Below are 24,345 nucleotides of genomic sequence, written 5' to 3'. Positions count from 1 at the left end.
CATAGTGATACTCTTTTTTAATGCTGTATTTTATTATATTCCAGTTAAATAATTTTGACTTATAATACATTAAAGATATCAAATAGAATTCACATAGAACTATATCTATATATAAAAGTTTAATTTTGGCAGGTAAGAGAAAGGATACTTATGTCCTTTCATTTTTCTCTTAGATGTGTTATATTATTATGCAATTTTTATTTAATTAAAATTTATATATTCACATTTTCCAGTAAAAATATTCACACAATAAAATGAGTAATAAAGAGTGGAATGATAGATTAAGTACAATCTTAGTGACTTTTTCTGTACATGCAGGGAAATTTAAAGATACTCTGGAAACCATTATTTAGAACTATAGAAATTTAAGAGATAATCATAAAACTAATTTTCAGTAAATATCAAAACCATTCATATAAGATATAATATTTTTTCTTGAGATAAAACTGTATATTAAGTATATAAGTTTAGGTATGCAACATTATAATTTGATATCTGTGGAGACTACCAAGTGATCATCACCAAAAGTCTAGTTACCATCCATCATCATAGAATTGGATTTCATTCTTTTGTATGGCTGAGTAGTTTTCCTCTGGGTATATAAACTGTATCTTCTTTATCCAGTGCTCTATTCATGGATATTTAGATTGTTCCCATATCTTGGGTATCATACATACCACTGTAGTAAACATAGGGTGCATCTCAATTTTTGAATTAGTGTTTTCATAATTTTTGGATAAATATCCAGTATTGGAATAACTGGATCATTTAATAGTCTGATTTCTTCTCCAAAAAATGAAATTTTTTAGCCATTATGTATTCAACTAAGTTTTTTGGCCCTTTCTCTCTCTTATCCTTCTGGAGCCCCTAGATTGCAAATGTTAGTCCACTTGATGTTGTACCATATTTCCCTTAAATTATCTTCACTTCAAAAATTTTTCTTTTCATTTTGGGTTGTCTGAGTGAAACCTGTTGTTTTGTCTTCCAGTTTGCTGATCTAGTCTTCTGCTTCATCTAGTATCCCACTGAAACTTTCTAGCATATCTTTTGGTTGTTATTGTATCCTCAGCCTATAATTTCTCTTTGGAACATTCTTATATTTTCTATTTGTTGAATATCTCCCCATGTTCATCTATTTTATTCCTGAGTTGGGTGAACATCTTTACTACCATTATTCTGAACTCTTTATTGGTGGACTTCTTATTTCCTTTTCATTAGAGCCTTTTTCTGAGGTTACTCTGATTCTTTCATTTGGAATACATTCCTCTGTCTCCTTTGGCCTGACCCGTGCCTTTCTGTTATTTGAATCAATTATCTCTCTCAGAATTGATGGAGGAGACTTGTGTGGACATTGTCCAGTGGAGCCCTGATACATGATCCTCCGTGGCCACCAGAGATTGATACTCAAGGGCATCTCCTCTGTGGGTTGTACATGGCTACCTGCTTAGGTGGAGCTGCTGCTGCCATGTGGAAGGGCTGAAGTTAGCTGGCTATAGCACACAACTAATGTGCAACTGCTAGGGAACTTTCAGCAGGCCATTTCCACCAGCTCTGTCAGTTTAGAGAAAGAGTTCCAAGAGAGTGCTCACCAATGATGGTGTTAACAGTGCAAAATGAAATCGCAAAGATTAATTCTCCCAGAGTCTCCATTCCTGGAAAGAGTTACAATAGTTTCCTGCCTCTACAGTATATGCTGTAAAAATCAGTAAGTGGTCTCCTTCTCATATGAAATAGATGCTTTTCAATCTAGTGTTTTTTCTTTGAGTCCTGGGATGATTAAGTCAGTGCTGAAGGCCTTTAAGAGCAGATTCTCACTTCTAGGCTTTTCTGGATGTACTGCCTGTTGGTTTTTCAAAGTCAGTTTTGGTGCAGCTGGCCACTTCTTTACCAGATGTAGGGGTTGGGGTGTGTGATGTAGAGCACAAACCATTTACTCCTCTAGGAAATGTTTTTTTATCTTTGCATTCCTTCCCATTTGTGGATCACTGTGCCTGGGCTGTATTTTATATTTGGCAAGACTGCATCTTTGCCTATCCTACTCTCTATCCTTTTATTCTTAACTGTAGAGGCTCTGTTCATCCAGCTTTCAATTTTTTCAGAGGAAATTATGCCATATGTAGTTGTACATTTGTTGTGTCCATTGAAGGAGATGAGTTCAGGACATTTTTACAATGCTTTTTTGACTAGATATCCATAATTTTGATGACTTGTATATATTGAATGTCTCTTCATTCTTCTCTGTATCCTAACCTTTGTTAGGATATTTGTTAATATGGTGTATAGACTTGTCTTATTTGTCTCACCTTTTTAGATAAAATAGGTCAAAGCTGAGAGTTTCCTAATAGCCAAATAAATTAGATATTGATCTGTATGGAAAGTTCTTTTCTGCCTTTACCCTAGGGACCTCAATGTTCCCACAGTGATAATCAAGTTTTTCTTTCAAGGAAGTAATTTCAGAATATTTGATTTCTCAACATTGTAAATATGCCACTTAAAATCAGATGACTTTGTAGATCACCTTTCTTTGAGTAAATGAATATTGTCTAAATTGCAAGTTTAACAAACTGAAGAAATATGAATGAAATTAAATTATTCTCTATTTATTTTCACTGTTTTGTCTTTCCTCTCAAAATCAAAAGTAGGGTAAAGTAGTGTGTTCGATGGCAAGAATGGCTAAATTATTAAGTAACTAGAGTTTTTATTTTCATACTTAGAACATTATTTATTTTAATGCTTTTTGTTTAACAAGTGCAAACTTCACAAAGTTGGAGAATGTTCCATACTAGCACATGTTATAGTATTTTCTGAAATTTATTTAAATTTCTTACCCTTCTAGTGTTAATGCAATATAAAAATAACTAAATAAACTGGAGAAGGGCCAGAAGACTCCTTCACCCTTTAATATCTGCTTGCCTTACTGTACATACACTTCTTCAGGAATTACAATGGCCTTTTAATACATCAGCTTCCTAAAAAAGATGCCTAGGCAGTAGTGTTTGGTAAAAATGTGTGCATCTCAGAAAGGAATTCTAGAAAAGCATAAAAGGCTTAAAATTACATTAACAGATAAAATTATATCAAAGCATAAATTGGTTTAAGTACAATTAAAGGACGTAGAGTTTAACTGCATAGTAGTGATCGTGTGCTCGGCTCAGCTGTCTAAACTTACTCTAGAAAATGCCCAGTTTAGTCTGGAACAACCTTTGGTTTGGGACCTGTGATTTTTTTTTTTTTTAACTTGCTTGTGACATCACCATTATGATAGAAAATGAAGAGGAATTAAAAAGCCTCTTGATGAAGGTGAAAGAGAAGAGTGAAAAGCTGGCTTCAAACTCAACATTCAAAAAACTAAGGCCATGACATCCAGTCCCATCACTTCTGGCAAAGAGATGGGGAAACAATGGAAACAATTTTCCATTATTTTTATTTTCTTGGGCTCCAAAATCACTGCAGATGGTGACTGCAGCCATGAAATTAAAGGACGCTTGTTCCTTGGAAGGAAAGCAATGACAACTCCAGGAGTTGGTGATGGACAGAGAGGCCTGGTATGCTGTGGTCCATGGGTCACAAAGACTTGGACACGACTGAGCGACTGAACTGAACTGGACTGATTCTGACAGATGTGAGGTGATATCTCATTGTGGTTTTAATTTGCGTTTCTCTGATCAGTGATGTTGATCATCTTTTCATGTGCCTGTTTGCATTTGTATGTCTTCTTGGAAAATGTCTTGTCTTCTGCCCATTTTTGTTTGTTTGTCTTTTAAGTTGTTCACATATTTTGATACTAACCCCTTATCAGTCATGTCACTTGCATATATTTTTCCCATTCAGTAGGTTGTCTTTTCATTTTGCCATTGGTTTACTTTGCTATTCAAAAGCTTTTAGGATTAATTAAGCACTTGAGATTTATACTTAAAAATCATACCACATAGCATGACCAGCAAAATAAACTAAATAGCCTTGCATGGGTCCATGTGGAACCTAGAGATTTCCCCAGAATATTTTATAGTATCTTCTCAGGAACAAGCAGTTATGTGGCCTATATTTATTGTAAAATGTATGGGAAAAATTAATCATTTGTATAATAGAGGCTGGGACAGGTAAAAGTTCTAAGGAGTTCAACAGTTATCTTGGAAACTAGTTTGATCTTAGAATTGACAGTCTGAAATCCTTCATTCTGCCTGTAAAGTGCCATGCACTGTGCTTAATTCTAAAGTAATTAAGAAAACAGGAACCCAGGGTCTCAAAAAAAAAAAAAAAAAAAAAAAACACCTTATTTGAATCCTGATTCTACCTTTACAAACCATGAGAAAATGATTTAATTTGAGTCTTATGAATTTTTGTTTCTAAGTCTTATTTTATTCATTTATAAAATGAATATTATTTCTTAGGATCTTATAAGGACTAGTCCCATCTAGAACAATGACTAGCAAGTAGTAAGTGCTTAGATATTTACTTATTGCAATAAAATTCCTTACTTAAAATGCATTGAAAGAAGTTCTCTAGAAAAGGTGTATATAAAACAAAATAGAATCAGATGAAACTTGAGTAATCAGGAAGCAACAGAAACCAAAATAATGTTTTTCTATCAGTTACCTACTTCTTTGAGATTTCTAGTCTGATACAAACTCTAGAGTCAAAAGGAATTTCAAACAGAGCTTCCAGTAATACTAGATCCACCAGTCTTATACCACTTTGAGTCTATACTATTAGATACAAAAATAAATAGAATTAAAAAGTAAACTTCAACAGGTTATAAACATTTCAAGTTTACTAGCCAATCTAAGTTTTAATTTTTTTCATCATTTACAGCAGAAAATTAGCATGTCAAATCATAGATGTGGATATTAAATGTTAGTTTTCTGTACCAGTGGCAAGAGAGATACTAGGATTCTCTTGCTTTATTCTCCGTTCTACTGAACTCTGCTGATTTACCTGTTATAGTATCTTATTTTGTTGTTTTAAGATGACCTTTGGAACAGGTATTAACTATTTTTCTAAAAGACTTATGGTATAATAAAATGCAATAGTGTAAATAAAGGCACAATTCTTATTTAAAACAGAAAGGTATAGTATTGGTGCAAAGATAGACACATAGTTGAATGGAACAAATTGAGAAATTATAAACAGATCCTTACTTCTGTAATTGATTGATTTTTTGTTATGGTAAAAATATTATAACATGTTTACCATTTTCCTGTTTTAAGTATATAATTCAGTGGCATGAAATATACACTTACAACATTGTGCAACCAGCACAACTGCCTAGCTTTCATAGTATTTCCTTACACAAAAGAAAAATATATGTCTTCCTCTAAATACTTTTCAGATACCAGTGTACAGTTTCTCCCAAGTAGATTTCCCTCCTTTGTTTTTATAATGACTAAAGCTCTTTAACTAGTCCTTAACTAAAGCAAAAACTCCTCTTAGCTCTGAAGCTTCACTTTTAAAGTGATATGGATCAGATCAGCAATTTGGTTGCTGAACTCCAGGGCATTAAGTCTTACTGTAAAACAATCTTTAATCTTGTTACTTTAAGAAGTCCTTAAGTATATAACATTATTTTTCTTTGCCAAGAAATTACTTCTTGGCTTTTTCCTATGAATCGCCCTTTAAATCAAAAGTTATGAGGCTTTTGGGTTCGGTTCATTTTCACTCAGGTACTACATGTCATGTTGAGAAATGGTGAGATCTTAAATGACTGGCTCTTTTCATCTCTTTATTCATCAAAGCCTTTTCATAAATGACATGGAATATTAAAGAATTTTTAAAGGGAAAATCATAACTGTCTTGTAAAATGAGCACAAAGATTTTTATTTAACTCATTAACTAAAGGAAGAAGCAGCAAGATATTAAAAAAAAAAAAAAAAATCAAGTGAGAATCCCAGAAGCAGACAAAAAGGTTGAAGTGAATTTAATAGACAATAATTGCTTATGGATGAGATGGTTTACATCTCCGTCTGACAAAATTTATTTGTGTCACTATAGACAATCATTTCATTGGTATAACTAGTAGTTTTCTACAATTTGAAGAGTTGCAAACTAGCTCCAAAGCAATAAAAAGTGTGAGATTTATAGAATCAGCTAGTAGGGAAGTGTGCACTAGGTAACACCCAGCATTCAATTTCAAAGACTTTCATACTTTATCCTTAAATAATTTAGAAGCAGGGGCAATGTGGGAAAGTTCAAGGACATTCTATTGACTATATTGAATTATCACCATTATTCACATAATCTACAGAGTCAATAAAGGGAAAACACAACTAACATTGTGTGGCCACAATGTATATATCTTTGCGAATCTGAGCATAATCGAATTTTTCTAAAAACTTTTGAGTTCGGTAATTTTGTTAGGTGATTGTGTTCCCCACAATAAAACCAACCTTTGTAAAAAAAAAAAAAAAAAAAAAATCAAAAGTTATTTTTAAGTTCTCACTCCTGATATCTGTGTTGTTTGTTCAGTCGCTAAGTCAAGTCCGACTCTTTGCGAACCCATGGACTGCAGCAAGACAGTCTCCAATGTCCTTCACTATCTCCCAGAGTTTGCTCACATTTATGTCCATTGAGTTTGTGGTGCTATATAACCATCTCATCCTCTTCCACCCCCATCTCCTTTCTCCTTCAGTCTTTCTCAGTATCATGGTCTTTTCCAGTGAGTGGGCTCTTCTGATCATGTGGCCAAAGTATTTCCAGTGAATATTCAGGGTTGATTTTCTTTAGGATTGACTGGTTTGATCTTCTTACAAACCAAGGAAATCTGAAGAATCTTCTCCAGCAACACAATTTGAAAGCATCAACTCTTTGGCACTCAGTCTTCTTTATGGTCCAACTCTCACATCTGTACATGATTACCTGAAAAACCATAACTTTGACTTTACAAACCTCTATTGGCAAAGTGATGTCTCTGCTTTTTAATAGGCTGTCTAGGTTTGTTGAAGTTTTCTTTCCAAAAAGCAAGAGTCTTTTAATTTCATGGTTACAGTCACCATCTGCAATGATTTTGGAGCCCATGAAACTAAAGTCTGTCACTGCTTCTACTTTTTCCCCTTCTATTTGCCATGAAGTGATGGGACTGAACACCATGAAGTTATCTTTTTCAATGTTGAGGGTTTTTTTTTTTTTTTTTTGGTGTTTTTTTTTTTTTTTTTAACATCACTCAAATTTTATACCTTGAATGTTGAGTTTTAAGCCAGCTTTTCCACTCTCTTCTTTCACACTCATCAAGAGGCTCTTTAGTTACTCTTCATTTTCTGCCATTAGAGAGATATCATCTATATATCTGAGGTTGTTGATATTTCACCTGGCACTCTTAATTCAACCATGTGTTTCATCCAGCCTTCATTTCACATAATGTATTCTACATATAAGTTAACAAGCAGGGTGACAGTATACAACCTTGTCATACTCCTTTCCCAATTTTGAGCTAGTCAGTTGCTTCATGTCTGGTTGTAGCTGATACCTGTGAGTGTGATTTTATTTGGAAACAGGGTCTTTGCAAATGTAATTAAGATGTAAATTAATATGAAGGCTTATGGAGTAGGATGGGCCTTCATCCAGTATGACTGGTGTCCTTATAAGAAGAGGAGAGGAGACAGAGATGGACACATCATATGAAGACACAGATAGATAGGAATGATGTCTGTACAAATTAAGGAACCCTGGTGATTGTCTGTAATGTTAGAAGATTTAAAAAAAGCATGAAACAGATTATCTCCTAGAGCTTTCAGAAAGAGCATGGTCCTGACTACAGCTTGATTTCAGACTTCTAATCTTCAAAACTGTGAGGAATTTTTTTTTTTTTTTTGGTGATCATTTCTTGCAGCAGTCCTAGGAAACAAATGAACAATTTTTCACACTGACTTGTAATTTAAGATAATGGTATAGAGAAGGTTGAAGAAAATAGATAAACACTGTGCAGATTCTAAGTGTCAGAGTAGAAACTTGTCCCAAGTACCTTCAATCAAAATCTTACTTTTTGTTCACTATGCCCTACACATTTTTTGTTGAGAAAAGCTTTGAGTGGTATCAGCTTTTAATTTTTGTTAAATATTGAAATGGTTAGTTTCTCATTACTAGATCATGGTCATTAATAAAACATCCTCAAACTAATGCTATTTATGATTCCTTGAATAAAAAGAAAACCATGATGATTTTATTTTGTTTTATTTTAGCAAATATATTGACTGAGTTTTCTTTTATTTATTTGTATAACATAATTTGAAAACACCAAAACATATTAGAAAACACAACAAAACAAAAAAGCCTGTGAATTATGATCGACATATCTTTTAATTACTTCTTGTTCTATTTTATGATATAATATTAATTCATCATGCATGCATGCTAAGTCACTTCAGTCATGTCCAACTCTTTGCAACCCTTTGGCCTGTAACCTGCTAGGCACCTCTGTCCATGGGATTCTCCTAGAAAGAGTATGGAAGTCCTTGCCATGTCCTCCTCCAAGGGATCTTCTTGACCTAGAGATGGACCCCCACCCCTGCCCTGCCCATCTCTTATGTCTCCTGCATTGGTAGGTGGGTTCTTTATCACTAGCGCCACCTGGAAGGACCATTAATTCATTGGAGAAGTCAAAATAGTTATACAGTAATGCCAAGAAAATGAGACGTAATTAGATATTAAGTCTCACTGAATTTTGGTGTTTTAGGTATTTGCTATGGTGCCAAGTTTTCAATGTTATTTTTGTGAGTTTTGGTTGTATAGTCCAGATAGAAAAAATGAATCCAAATGTAAATTTCAGTTTATGGTTTATGGTAAATAGTTATAAAAATGATGACTAATGCGGCACAAATAAATTAAAACCATAAATAATTTCACCAAACACTTGCTATATTTGACATATTTTGACACTTAAAATTTTGGTATATTTTTCTGTAAGTTGATATCACTATATATATATACATACACACACATACATTTTTGTGCTTTGTTCTTTTCATATCCTATTATACATTTGAACTCTATGACTCAGAATAACCAATGTTTGTTTTGAAAACACATTATTTCAGTTTGGTGTCTATTGGTTTAATGATAAATTTTATTTTAGTGAGAGATCATATAATAAATTCTGCTATATACCTATATCATAGTATGCTTATTTATTAGATGACACAATTGTATAAATATTTTTCTAGGAATCATGAAAATAAAAGTTTCATTGAAAATGAGCAGTTATATTTATTCTGTATTTTTTTAAAGACTGCAAAACAAAAATACTATCTCTGTCTTACTATCTTCTTCTTAGTTGGTTATATCAGTAGATATCCAGCAGTAATGAAGCCACAGTTTTATTATATATGCTATTACTTAAAAGTAATGTTTTTTTTACCCTTTGAACTGTTATCGATTTTGTTCTTATAGATGCTAGTGACTGAGTGTATATGAGTAGAGTCTGTTTGTTTCACTAGTTTCTGGTACATCACGAGGTATTATTTTTTAATTTATCTAGCCTCTGTCTATTACTGCCATGCAAACACTACAGAGTCATAAGTTATTGTTTAAAACCATCAGAAAGATGTTCAAATATACACATTTCCCTTGATCTTAAAGCATATGATTTATTCTTGTCTATAAAACCAGGCAAGAAAAGGTGGATGTTTCAGCATTTTCCAACATGCTATTATATGCTATTCTTATAGAAAGTACCTAAAACATATCTGGCTGGCTAGATATATTTTAAATTAAAGGCATTACAAAAATCTTTATTAATAATACAGTATAAAGCAACTCGACCTATTCATTAATTTTATGGTCTGTTGACTCATTTAGAAGAGAGATAAGGAGAGAGCAAAATGTTCTTCTTTCCTCAAATCTATTCATCTCCGTTAAAATTGATGTGAGGATTAAAAAAACAAAAACAAAAAAACTAGGACATACACATGTGTCAGAACGCTCTAAAGTTGTCAAGGTACAAAATCACTATCACACCTCTGTAAGAATTTTCATATATCCATTAATGCATTTACTATGGAACATTACTCTGATATGCAGTAAATTTCTGTAGTAAAATACAGCTACTATTTTAGGGTTGGGTTCAGAAGCTATATATCTTAAAATTCCATATCAGTTAGGTCAAATGAATCAGTAAAGTTCACATAAAAGTTAGTATTTCCAAGTTATCTTCTAAATTAGTTTTTAGGGAGGGTGATCCTAAGATGGCAGAGGAATAGGACGGGGAGACCACTTTCTCCCCCACAAATTCATCGAAAGAACATTTGAACACTGATCAAATTCCACAAAACAACTTCTGAATGCTGACAGAGGACATTAGGCACGAAGAAAGGCAGCCCATTGTCTTCGAAAGGAGGTAGGACAAAATATAAAAGAGACAAAGAGAGACAAAGAGGTAAGGATGGAGATCCGTCCCAGGAAGGGAGTCTTAAAAGAGGAGAAATTTCCAAACATCAGGAAACACTCTCACCAGCGGGTCTGTGGGGAGTTTCGGAATCTCAGAGGGCAACATAACCAGGAAGATAAATAAATAAATAAAACCCACAGATTGCATGCCTAACCGCAACTACCAGTGCTAACATCTGCCACCAGCAAGCAGGGGCTGAACAGGGAGGCGGGGGCTGCCTTGCTTAGGATAAGGACTGGGTCTGAATAACCTGAGGGCAATCTGAGGGAACCAACTTGAGATAGCAACCCAGACTGCGGGATTGCCAGAGAGAGAGAAAAGAAAGAAAGAGAGAACTATCCCATGAAAAGTCCTAACCTAAGGCACTGCCAGGCATGCTCACAGAGCAAAGGACTGAGAGAATACCAGAGGACAGCTAGCAGGCTGCAGACTGAGGAGAGCTAGCAGGCTGCAGACTGGCCCATCCCCTGCCGGAGACAGGGAGGCAGGCAGAGGGTGGGGGGTGCGACGCAGCCAGAGCAGGAAAGGGGCAATCTCGGCCCCAGAGAGGCATGCTCTACCAAACTGCAAGAAGGCTTCCAGATGCTAACCAAGATTTCTTGGGATTCAGGACGGTTGGTATCTGCCGGGAATGTCACAGCCAGAGATCAGCTCCCCAGAAGAGACACATGGCACACCTGAGATGGGTGCACATGCTGCCACCCAGGAAACCCAGTGGCTGGGACTGGGGAGATGAGAAGACGCACTCCCCACCAGGAGAGACTGCGCTTTCCAAACACCTGGTCACCTGAGCTGCTCGGACCTGGGAAGGGCACAAAATGCAGGCCCAACAGAGTCTGTGCCTTTGTGGAGAACCCGAGACCTGAACCTGAGCGGCTTAGACCTGGGAAGTGCATGCAACCCAGGGCCCGCCTCAGACAGATTCACTGCGAGCAACCTGGAGCCTGAGCAGTGTAGACTGGGAAAGCGCAGGTGCCCTGAGCGGGGCAAACCCAGTGTGGCGGAGACACTGCAAGCACTCCCCACTCACGCCAGTGATACTTGTTTCCAGTGTTCCTGCCTCCTCACAGCATGACTAAACAAGCAGCCTAAATAAATGACCACCTTTGCCCCCTTGTGCCAGGGCGGAAATTAGACACTGAAGAGACCTGCAAACAGAAGAAGCTAAAATAAACAGAGGGAACCGCTTTGGAAGTGACAGGTGCAACAGATTAAAACCCTGAAGTTAGCACCGACTACATGACTATATGTCTTCTTTGGAGAAATATCTATTTAGATCTTCTGCCCCCCTTCCCTTTTTTTGGTTGGTTGGTTTGTTTGTTTAATGTTGAGGTGCATGAGTTGTTTGTATGTTTAGTATATTAATCCTTTGTTGATTGTTTCATTTGCAAATATTTTCTCCCATTCTGAGCATTGTCCTTTCTTTTCGTCTATGGTTTCCTTTGCTGTACAAACTCTTTTAAGTTTAACAAGGTCCCATTTGTTTATTTTTGTTTTTATTTTCATTACTCTAGGAGGCGGACCAAAAGATACTTCTGTGATTTATGTCAAAGAGTGTTCTACTTATGTTTTCCTCCAAAAGTTTTATTATATCAGGCTTACATTTAGATTTTTAATCTATTTTGAATTTATTTTTGTGTACGGTGTTAGGCAGTGTCCTACATGCATTTACATGTAGCTGTGAAGTTTTCCCAGTACCACTAATTGAAGATACTGTTTTTCTCCATTGTACACCCCATGTGATCATGGGGGATGTCTAGGGCAGACCTCTCTCTTCCCTGCCTCAGGGTCAATCCAGCACTGGGATGCTCCTCACAAGTGAAAAGCTTCTCTAGCCTTTCTGTCTGTCCCTATGATCCTACAACCATCCATGGGGGCTTGTCTCCTCTACATCAGCCCCCAGGACTAGAATGCCTAGTTGGTGTGTTCACTCCCCAGGGTGGGAGCCCACCCCTGAGATCGCCCTTTTCCTTTGCATTCCCTCTCACAAGCAGAGGTCCCAACTCAGTTGCTTTTCATTCTTTCCTACTTGGTTATGTGTTTATCTTTCTTAAAGCCTTGTTATGCAGGAGTTCTGTTGCTAGTTTCCAATTACTTTTCACTGAGGGTTGTTCCTCGTGTAGTTTTTTTCTTTTGGTCAGTGAAGGTGAAGTTCACATCCTCTTACTTCCTCTTGAAATAGTTAATTTTATGACAAAAAAAGTTAAAGAACCCTTTCTTAAGAATTAAAAAAATGGTTGTCACAGTGTCCTTTTCTCCCAAAAGAAGTGCAATGAAATGAAAAATATTAGAGTATTTGGAAGAGCCACTCTTTTGAATTGTGCACAAAGACAGTTTTCATTTTCTTTTAAAAATGTTTTTGAAAAACTTCTTGTAGTATTTGCAGAGTTTTCGGCAATAAAATTTCTAATTCTTAATGAATTAGAAATAATTCTTAATGAATTAGAAATTAGAAATGAATTATAAATTAGTAGTTAATATTTGAACTTTGCTTTGCAAGAATATGGTCCTGGCTTTATTTACACAAGACTCTTTTCAGGGAAGTTTTTGTCTTTCCTAGCTGGGGCAGTCGCTAACAGAATTTCATATGTATTTTCTCTATAAAAAATGTTTTATTTCAAATGATTGAAAATAGGTAGAATATGAATCTTTTGTTTCACTGAACTGTGCAGCTAGCTGAAAACAAAAACAAAAACAGAACAAATCCAAAGAACCCTCCTGGTAATAGAACTATGAGTGAGAGGGGATCAAAATAGTAGGCCACTGTTTCTTGTGTGCATGCTAATTCGCTTCAGTTGTTTCCAACTCGATGCAACCCCATGGAGTGTACCTTGCCAGGCTCCTCTGTCCATGGGATTTTCCAGGTAAGAATACTGGAGTGGGTTTCCATGCCCTCCTCCAGGGGATTGAACCCACCTCTCTTACATTTCCTACATTGGCAGGCAGGTTCTTTACCACTAGTGTCACCTAAAAAACCCCAAATTATAGTGAATTAACCAAACCTGGACTAAAATGTGAAAGTGTTAGTCACTCAGTTGTGTCCAACTCTTTGCAATCCCGTGGACCATAGCCCACTAGGCTCCTCTGTCCATGGAATTCTCCAGGCAAGAATACTGGAGTGGGTTGCCATACCCTTCTCCAGGTGATCTTCCTGACCCACAGGTCAAACCTGAGTATCCTGAATTGTCTGAGCTACCAGGGAAGCCCAAAGGGGAGATATATCTAAAAATCAGGCCCATGTGGGAAATGACATGAGGTTTTTATATAACATATCTTAGTCAACAATGAAATCCTAGTGTTCAAATATTAAAAATCTGTAATGGTGAGAAAATACCATTTGGATTCAAATGCATTTTTAAAAGATAAATTGTACAGAAAAATTATAAAACATAAATAAACTTGACTCCACATATAATGGTCAAAATGGAATAAAGTTTAAAGGCATCTGCTTCCCCTCATACTACAATTCTTATTGATGTACTGGGGCCAGGATACAACTCTGTCTTCACATTTGTAGTAAAACAAGTCCATTGTGAAATAACTAAGAGCAGAATCTTTGTTGTAGGAGAAGGCTTGTTTCAGCTGGTCACTCTGAATATCTATTCCCTAAATAGATCCTTTCTCCACAAGTATTGTTTAGCAAATATTTGATTGCAAGAAAGAGAACCCACCTGAAGTAAGGTTCAGTTCAGTTTAGTTCAGTCGCTCAGTCATGTCTAACTCTGCGACCCCATGGACTGCAGCATGCCAGGCTTCCCTGTCCATTACCAACTCCCAGAGCCTGCTCAAACTCATGGCCATTGAGTCGGTGATGCCATCCAACCATTTCATCCTCTGTTGTCCCCTTCTCCTCCTGCCTTCAAACTTTCCTGGCATCAGGGTCTTTTTCAGTAAGTCAGTTCTTCACATTAGGTGGCCAAAGTATTGGAGCTTCAGCTTCAGCATCAGTCCTTCCAATAAATATTCAGGACTGATATCCTTTATGATCGACTGGTTGGATCTCCTTGCAGTCCACGGGACTCTCAAGAATATTCTCCAACACCACAGTTCAAAAGCATCATTCCTTCCATAAATCCTTTCTTTATGGTCTTACTCTCACATCTATACATGCCTCCTGTAAAAATCATAGGTTTGACTAGATGGGCCTTTGTTGGCAAAGTAATGTCTCTGCTTTTTGATATGCTGTCTAGGTTTGTCATAGCTTTTCTTCCAAGGAGCAAGCGAATTTTAATTTCATGACTACAGTTACCATCTGCGGTAGTTTTGGAGCCCAAGAAAATAAAGTCTGTCACTGTTTCCATTGCTTCCCCATCTATTTGCCATGAAGTGATGGGACCAGATGTCATGATCTTAGTTTTTTGAATGTTGAGTTTGAAGCCAGCTTTTTATACTCTCCTCTTTCACCTTCATTAAGAGGCTTTTTAGTTCCTCTTCACTTTCTCCCATAAGGATGGTGTCATCTGCATATCTGAGTTTATTTATATTTCTCCTGGCAATCTTGATTCCAGCTTGTGCTTCATCCAGCCTGGTATTTTGCATGATACACTCTGCATATAATTTAAATAAGCAGGGTGACAATATATAGCCTTGTAGATAAAATAAAAAGGGTGTGTTTCAAAACTAAAAGAGGACTATCATGCTTCTATATACATCAAGTGCTCAGGAGGAACTGAAGCAGTTCATTCTCTGTTGAACTTAAACAAACACCCAGTATGGCCATTTTCGTCTCACTTTTAAAGTAAATCTCAGATTTTATTATTTAGAAATAAATGGAATTTTCTGTATCCCAAATTCAAATTTATAAGACATAATGTTATTGGCCTGGGTTGGATCAGAAATTGATCTCTGACCCAGTCAGCTATAGGCTAAGCCAGAATTCAGAAAGAATCAATGAGGGGAATCTTTCCGAGAGATAAGCAGAAGACGGAGTGGGTAGGGTAACGATTTGTCAGAGAGGACAATATAAAATAATGGAATTCCCTGCCAGCTAGAGAAGAAATATATTTTCTTGATGATAAGTGCTACTGAGGTGGGAGATAGGGAACCTGAGTTGATGTGGTAAAGAGTCTTGACTCAGAAGAACTCTTATCTATTCAGCTGACTCTTTATCTATTCATCTAAGAACAAAATGTTCCTTTAAAAATGAAGGCACAGAGGATGTATCAGTACCTCTTTTCTAAGAGAAGACAATTACCTCATTGTACCCCAGTGGTCTGGCTCTCAGGACTTAACATCTTTCATCTATTTCATTTAACAAAACCATATGTCTATACTAGCATACAAAAATACAGAAAAACACCTTGCTGTTTTCACATCTTTGGAAATACCATAGGCTTCCCCCGCAGCACTGACAGCCCTGGCTGCCTCAGAGAAGCTAGATAGGGACTCAAACCTTAGCCACTTCAGTGCATTGTGATGACATTTGACCTTGTCTCATCACCTGGGTATTGGTTAAAGGAATTCCCAACCATTTGTCTTACATGCACAATAGTGTTATTAGAATGGTATGCATGGGCTTTGAGGGTGATAACTAAATCTAGGTTCCATATGCCAAATATAACCTGCCACCAGCTGGTTATAAATCTGTTCTCATCTCTCTGAGGAAGTCCTTTTTAAAATTCATGACTTAAAATAATTCCTTGTACACTGTGCATGTGTGTGTGTATTCATATACAGTTGTACTTAACCCACAGTGTTTATTCTACTAATCTAAATTATATTCTTTTAAAAAGAAATAAAAACTAGCAAGAGGATACATATGCAACAAAGGATATCCCTAGCTTTCATCCCTGAGCAGTCATTACATTGCTTGAACTCAGACTCAGCTCCCAGAAGGATTAGACAGGTGGTCTATAGAATAATATATGTCATGCTTTTTTCCATAATTATTCCTCTGCTCTGCATCCAAGATAACTGGTCTAAGCTTGTTTGAGCGTCTTCTTTTAGCTGAGTTTTCTCCTAGGAGATTTATTGCATTATGAACAAAATATGAGGGAAGCATCATAATAAAATAAAACCCCTGTTGGATATTGAGACATAAGCAACACTACTTTGAAAACTCCCCAAAGGAAGATAACCCACAGAGGATAATCATTTTTGTGTTCCTCACCTCAGAACACCAGGATTATGTCTTCCTTTTTTTCATGAAAAATGACAATGTCTGGTTGCAGGGTATCATTGATTATACATGCCCTGAAAATGAGATGGGCTCAATCCCATAAGCAGTAACAATGCCAAGAGTGGCAGCACATTTACTAATGGAAACAGGAACTAAGAATAAGGGGCAACTGTCCTAGAAAAGAGTTACCAAACTGGAAAGAGGAATACAAATCATAGAACCCCAACATATTGTAACTGAGTTCTTTATGAAACTGAAACACACTGAATGGAAAAAACAACACTGAAATGTCTTGGAGTCCTGATGTAACTGGTAACAAAATAGATAGTAGAAAAGTAAATGAATTCTAAAATTAATTTTAAAACCTAATTTATTGCAGTGAAATAATATAAAAGAAAAACAGAATCATTAGTAGTCAATAGAAACAAAGATTAGGTATTTGATACAGTTAAGAGTGATCTTGTTATTGAAGCAGTCACTATATGGGTGTATATATATATATATATATATTTATATTTATGTATCAGTTCAGTTCAGTTCAGTCACTCAGTCGTGTCCGACTATTTGTGACCCCATGAACTGTAGCATGCCAGGCCTCCCTATCCATCACCAACTCCTGGAGTTTACCCAAACTCATGTCCATTGAGTTGGTGATGCTATCCAACCATCTCATCCTTTGTCGTCCCCTTCTCCTCCTGCCTTCAATCTTTCCCAACATCAGGGTCTTTTCAAATGAGACAGCTTTTCGCATCAGGTGGCCAAAATATTGCAGTTTCAGCTTCAACATCAGTCCTTCAAATGAACATCCAGGACCGATTTCCTCTAGGATGGACTGGTTGGATCTCCTTGCAGTCCAAGGGACTCTCAAGAGTCTTCTCCAACAACACAGTTCAAAAGCATCAATTCTTTGGCGTTCAGCTTTCTTTCTTTCTTTTTTTTTTTCTTCATTAAACTTTTTTTAATGGGTCTCAAATTCTGGGACAGATTTTTGGTCAAGTTTTCATTAAAAAGTACTGATTTTAAAAACTAATAACTTAAACTGCCACACACAAAACATATGGTCCACAAAAACATTCTCCTTTCCTTCTGAAGGTTTTACGATGCATTGTTATCATTAACCAGTCTTTATTATTACACTTAAATGGCCAATTGAGACAAACAGTTCTGAGACCGTTCTTCTACCACTGATTAAGACTGGGGTGGCAGGTATTGGAGATAATATTCATTTAGCCTTCTGAGCTTTCTGGGCAGTCTTGGTGACCTTGCCAGCTCCAGCTGCCTTCTTGTCCACTGCTTGATGACACCCACAGTGACTGTCTGTCTCATGTCACGCACAGCAAAATGGCCCAGGGGAGGATAATCAGAGAAGCTCTTGACACACATGGGCTTGCCAGGAACCATATCAACGATGGCAGCATCACCAGATTTCAAGAATTCAGGGCCATCTTCCAGCTTTTTCCCAGAACGACAATCAATCTTCTCCTTCAGCTCAGCAAACTTGCAAGCAATGTGAGCTGTGTGACAATCCAGCACAGGTGCATATCCAGCGCTGATTTGGCCTGGATGGTTCAAAATCACCTGAGCTGTGAAGCCAGCAGCTTCCATGGGTGGATCATTTTTGCTGTCACCAGCCACATTGCCACGATGGACATCTTTGACAGACACGTTCTTGACATTGAAGCCCACACTGTCCCCAGGAAGGGCTTCCCTCAATGCTTCATGGTGCATTTCTACAGACTTCACTTCAGTTGTTACATTGACTGGAGGAAAGGTGACCACCATGCCAGGTTTGAGAACACCAGTCTCCACGCGACCCATAGGGACAGTACCAATACCACCAATTTTATGGACATCCTGGAGAGGCAAATGCAAGGGTTTGTCAGTTGGGTGAGTTGGTGGCAGGGTGCAGTCCAGAGCTTCAAGCAGAGTGGTTCCACTGGCATTGCCGTCCTTACGGGTGACTTTCCATCCCTTAAACCATGGCATGTTAGCACTTGGCTCCAGCATGTTGTCACATTCCAGCCAGAAATTGGCACAAATGCTACTGTGTCGGGGTTGTAGCCAATTTTCTTAATGTAGGTACTGACTTCCTTAACAATTTCCTCGTATCTCTTCTGGCTATAGGGTGGCTCAGTGGACTCCATTTTGTTAATTCCAACAATTAGTTGTTTCCCACCCAGAGTGTAAGCCAGAAGGGCATGCTGATGGGTCTGCCCATTCTTAGAGATACTGGCTTCAAATTCACCAACACCAGCAGCACCAATCAGGACAGCACAGTCAGCCTTGGATGTGCCTGTAATCATGTTTTTATGAAGTCTTTGTGTCTTGGGGCATCAATGCTGGTAACATAATACTTGCTGGTCTCAAATTTCCCCAGGGAGATATCAGTGGTGATACCACGCTCACGTTCAGCTTTCAGTTTGTCCAAGACCCAGGCATATTTTAAGGAGCCCTTTCCCATCTCAGCAGCCTCCTTCTCGAATGTTTCAATTGTTCTTTTGTCGATCCCACCACATTTGTAGATCAGATGGCCAGTCGTGTTAGACTTCTCTGAATCTACGTGCCCAATGACAATGATGTTAATGTGGGTCTTCTCCTTTCCCATTTTGGCTTAGGTTTAATGGTGGTTTTCACGACACCTGTATCCTGGCTGCAAACCCGTTGCGAGACAGCTCAGCTTTCTTTATAGTCCAACTCTCACATCTGTACATGACCACTGGAAAAACCATAGCCTTGACTAGATGGGCCTTTTCTGGCAAAGTAACGTCTCTGCTTTTTAATATGCTATCTAGGTTGGTCATAACTTTCCTTCCAAGGAGTAAACATCTCTTAAATTTCATGGCTGCAATCACCATCTGCAGTGATTTTGGAGCCCCCCAAAATAGTCAGCCACTGTTTCCCCATCTATTTGCCATGAAGTGATGGGACCAGATGCCATGATCCTAGTTTTTTGAATGTTGAACTTTAAGCCAACTTTTTCATTCTCCTCTTTCACTTTCATCAAGAGGCTTTTTAGTTCTTCACTTTCTGCCATAAGGGTGGTGTCATCTGCATATCTGAGGTTATTGATATTTCTCCCGGCAATCTTGATTCCAGCTTGTGCTTCTTCCAGCCCAGCGTTTCTCATTATGTATTCTGCATATAAGTTTAATAAGCAGGATGACAATATACAGCCTTGATGTACTCCTTTTCCTATTTGGAACCAGTCTGTTGTTCCCTGTCCAGTTCTAACTGTTGCTTCCTGACTTGCATACAGGTTTCTCAAGAGGCAGGTCGGGTGGTCTGGTATTCCCATCTCTTTCAGAATTTCCCACAATTTATTGTGATCCACACAGTCAAAGGCTTTGGCATAGTTGATAAAGCAGAAATAGATGTTTTTCTGGAACTCTCTTGCTTTTTTGATGATCCAGTAGACGTTGGCAATTTGATCTCTGGTTCCACTGCCTTTTCTAAAACCAGCTTGAACATCTGGAAGTTCTCAGTTCATGTATTGCTGAAGCCTGGCTTAGAGAATTTTGAGCATCACTTTACTAGCATGTGAGATGAATGCAATTGTGCGGTAGTTTGAGCATTCTTTGGGATTGCCTTTCTTTGGGATTAGAATGAAAACTGACCTTTTCCAGTCCTGTGGCCACTGCTGAGTTTTCCAAATTTGCTGGCATATTGAGTGCAGCACTTTCACAGCATCATCTTTCAGGATTTGAAATAGCTTAACTGGAATTCCATCACCTCCACTAGCTTTATTCATCGTGATACTTCCTAAGGCCCACTTGACTTCACATTCCAGGATGTCTGGCTCTAGGTGAGTGATCACACCATCATGATTATCTGGGTCGTGACGATCTGTTTTGTATAGTTCTTCTGTGTATTCTTGCTACCTCTTCTTATACCTTCTGCTTATGCTAGGTCCATACCACTTCTGTCCTTTACTGAGCCCATCTTTGCATGAAATGTTCCCTTGGTATCTCTAATTTTCTTGAAGAGATCTCTAGTCTTCCCTATTCTATTGTTTTCCTCTATTTCTTTGCATTGATTGCTGAGGAAGGCTTTCTTATCTCTCCTTGCTATTCTTTGGAACTCTGCTTTCAAATGGATATATCTTTTCTTTTCTCCTTTGCTTTTGCTTATCTTCTTTTCACAGCTATTTGTAAGTCCTCCTGAGACACCCATTTTGCTTTTCTGAATTTTTCCCTTGAGGATGGTCTTGATCCCTGTCTCTCGTACAATGTCATGAACCTCCACCCATAGTTCATCAGGCACTTTCTCTATCAGATCTAGTCCCTTAAATCTATTTCTCACTTTTACTGTATACTCGTTGGGAATTTGATTTAGGTCTTACCTGAATTGTCTAGTGGTTTTCCCCACTTTCTTCAATTTAAGTCTGAATTTGGAAATAAGGAGTTCATGATCTGAGCCACAGTCAGCTCCCAGTCTTGTTTTTGCTGACTGTATAGAGCTTCTTCACCTTTGGCTGAAAAGAATATAATCAATCTGATTTTGATTGTTAACCATCTGGTGATTTCCATGTGTAGAGTCTTCTCTTGTGTCATTGGAAGAGGGTGTTTGCTATGACCAGTGTGTTCTCTTGGCAAAACTCTGTTAGCCTTTGCCCTCCTTCATTCTGTACTCCAAGGCCAGATTTGCCTGTTACTCCGTTTATTTCTTTACTTTCTACTTTTGCATTTCAGTCCCCTATAATGAAAAGGACATCTTTTTTGGGTGTTAGTTCTAAATGCAAGGAGCTACATGTAGAATTACCCTAATGTCTTACGTGAGGTGTTAGTTCTAAATGTGAGGATGTGAGGAGCTACCCCACGTCCAAGGTCAGGAGCAGCGGACAAGAGGAGCCACTCCACACCCAAACTCAGGGGCAGTGGCCGAGAGGAGGTACCCCATGTCCAAGATAAGGAGCAGCCGTGAAGAGATACCCCACGTGCAAGGTAAAAGAAACCCAAGTAAGATGGTAGGCGCTGAGAGAGGGCATCAGATGGCAGACAGACTGAAACCACAGTCAATGACAACTAGCCAATCTGATCATATGGACCACAGCTTGTCTAACTCAATGAAACTAAGCCATGTCATATTCATCCACCAAAGATGGACAGGTCATGGTGGAGAGGTCTGATAGAATGTGGTCCACTGGAGAAGGGTATGGCAAACCACCTCAGTATTCTTGCCTTGAGAACCCCATGAACAGTATGAAAAGGCAAAAAGATAGGACACTGAAAGATGAACTTCCCAGGTCGGTAGGTGCCCAAGACACTATTGGAGATCAGTGGAGAAATAACTCCAGAAAGAATGAAGGGATGGAGCCAAAGCAAAAACAATACCCAGTTGTGGATGTGACTGGTGGTAGAAGCAAGGTCCAATGCTGTAAAGAGCAATATTGCATAGGAACCTGGAATGTTAGGTTCATGAATCAAGGCAAACTGGAAGTGGTCGAACAGGAGATGGCAAGAGTGAACATTGACATTCTAGGAATCAGTGAACTAAGATGGACTGGAATGGGTAAATCTAACTCAAATCATTATATCTACTACTGTGAGCAGGAATCCCTTAGAAGAAATGGAGTGGCCATCATAGTCAACAAAAGAGTCTGAAATGCAGTACTTGGGTGCAATCTCAAAAACGACAGAATGATCTCTGTTCATTTCCAAGGCAACCTATTCAATATATATATGCATATATATGTATATATATAATTACATTTTTGACATTTTAAAAACAGGATTCTTAATTTAGAATTCTAGCAACTTCTAATAGAATTTAATATTCTCTTATAACAAATTTTAACAACTTGTTCAATTCTGAAATATAAGATAGTTTACACTTTCTTATCCTAACTATCGGCTCCCCACATGGCTCAGTGGTAAAGAATCCACCTGCCAATACAGGAGACACAGAAAACACAGGTTTAATCCCTTGGCCAGGAAGATCCCCTGGAGATGAAAATGTCAACCCACTCCAGCATTCTTGACTGGAAAGTCCCATGGCCAGAAGAGCCTGGTGGGCTACAGTACATGGGGTCACAAAGAGTCAGACACAACTGAGCACATGTGCATCCTAACTATGCCCTTTTTATACTGTGTGACCTGGTACAAATAATTTCATATTTGCAAGATGTACATGAGTGAATTCCCTTGTCTGTAAAGTTAGTGGAAGAAGTAGAGTATTTAATGCTGGACTTTAAAAACTACTTCAACAAGATCTAATTCTCAACCAATGAATGATTTGCTTGAAATTCAACCCATGTGGTTCCAAAAGTCAGTCAGTCAATCAGGTAAAATTAATTAATACAAAGAGTGGAACTTTTGATGTTATGATAGCGTATGTAAAAGTTTTGAGGGGTATTTTGTCAGGCTCCTCTGTGCATGGGATTTTCCAGGCAAGAATACTAGAGTGTGTATTTTGTAGGCTGATAGACAAATTATTAGATTTAAACACTCTATTAGGGTTATAAGAGTAGATATTATATTTCAACTGCTATTCTTATCATTCAATCTAAGACAGTAATGAACACTACTTAATTGATTTGGATCATAGTGGCTATATTTCTACTGAATATAAAATGGATTTTAATCTATAAGAGCATGCTTTAAGAGCATCACCATGCCTCCTGAACAATGTAAGACAGTTAATTTTAAACTTGAAGAATAACCTCTTCTCAACCTGTATGTGATCCATGAAAGGTTTCCACTACAAATACAAGATCTTGTGTTCTCAAGACACTGTTTTTGCTCATCATTCAGTGATGTCTGACTCTTTGTAACCCCATGACTGCAGCATGCCAGGTTTCCTTGTCATTCCAGTGAGTTGGCTCTTCACATCAGGTGGCCAAAGTATTTAATACTAGGAGCAAACAAATTTCCAGGAATAATTCTTTCTTCTCTTCTTTATGGTTTTTCCATAAAGCAAAGAAAGAGAGGAAAACAATAGAATGGGAAAGACTAGAGATCTCTTCAAGAAAATTAGAAATACCAAGGGAACACTTTACACAAAGATAGGCTCAGTTAAGGACAGAAACACTGTGGACCTAAGAGAAGCAGAAGATATCAAGAAGAGGTGGCAAGAATACACAGAAGAACTATACAAAAAAGATCCTAATTACCCAGTTAACCACGATGGTGTGATCACTCACCTAGAGCCAGATGTCCTGGAGTCGCAAAGTCAAGTGGACCTTAGGAAGTATCACTATGAACAAAGTTAGAGAAGGTGATGGAATTCCAACTGAGTTATTTCAAATCCTGATCCTAAAGTGCTGCACTCAATGCACCAACAAATTTGGAAAACTCAGCAGAGGCCACAGGCCTGGAAAAGGTGAGTTTTCATTCCAATCCCAAAGAAAGACAATGCCATATTATGTACCACACAATGCACTCCTTTCACACACTAGTAAAGTAATGCTCAAAATACTTCAAGCTAGGTTTCAAAAGTTTGTGAACCAAGAACTTCAGATGTACAAACTGGATTTAGAAAAGGCAGAGGAATCAGAGATCAAATTGCCAACATCTGTTGGATCATAGGAAAAGCAAGAAAATTCAAGAAAAACATCTACTTTTGCCCTATTGACTATGCAAAAACTTGAACTTTGTAGATCACAACAAACTGTGAAGACAGGGACGCCTGGGGTGCTGGAGTCCATGGGGTGACAAAGAGTTGGACAGGACTGAACAACTAAACAATAAGAAAAACAGCTCTTTATAGTAAAGAGTGATGGATTTGTTTTTGTTGTTGTTGTTGTTGAGTCACTCAGCCATTTCTGACTCTTTGTGACCTCATGGACTCCAGCATGCCAGGCTTCCCTGTCCTTCACCATCTCCCAGAGCTTGTTCAAACTCATGTCCTTTGAATC

At 37.8% G+C, this 24,345-nt stretch overlaps 1 pseudogene; it reads right to left on the bottom strand.

Moving 5' to 3' along the window:
* Positions 1 to 17,494: 17,494 nt before the first annotated feature.
* Positions 17,495 to 19,098, bottom strand: LOC133048644 (elongation factor 1-alpha 1-like; annotated as a pseudogene).
* Positions 19,099 to 24,345: the final 5,247 nt, after the last annotated feature.

The sequence above is a fragment of the Dama dama genome, chromosome 29, assembly GCF_033118175.1.
Source record: "Dama dama isolate Ldn47 chromosome 29, ASM3311817v1, whole genome shotgun sequence".
In the NCBI taxonomy this organism is placed as follows: domain Eukaryota; kingdom Metazoa; phylum Chordata; class Mammalia; order Artiodactyla; family Cervidae; genus Dama; species Dama dama.
The sequence above is the reverse complement of the archived record's forward strand: the minus strand, read 5'-3'. Positions and strand labels throughout refer to the sequence as shown.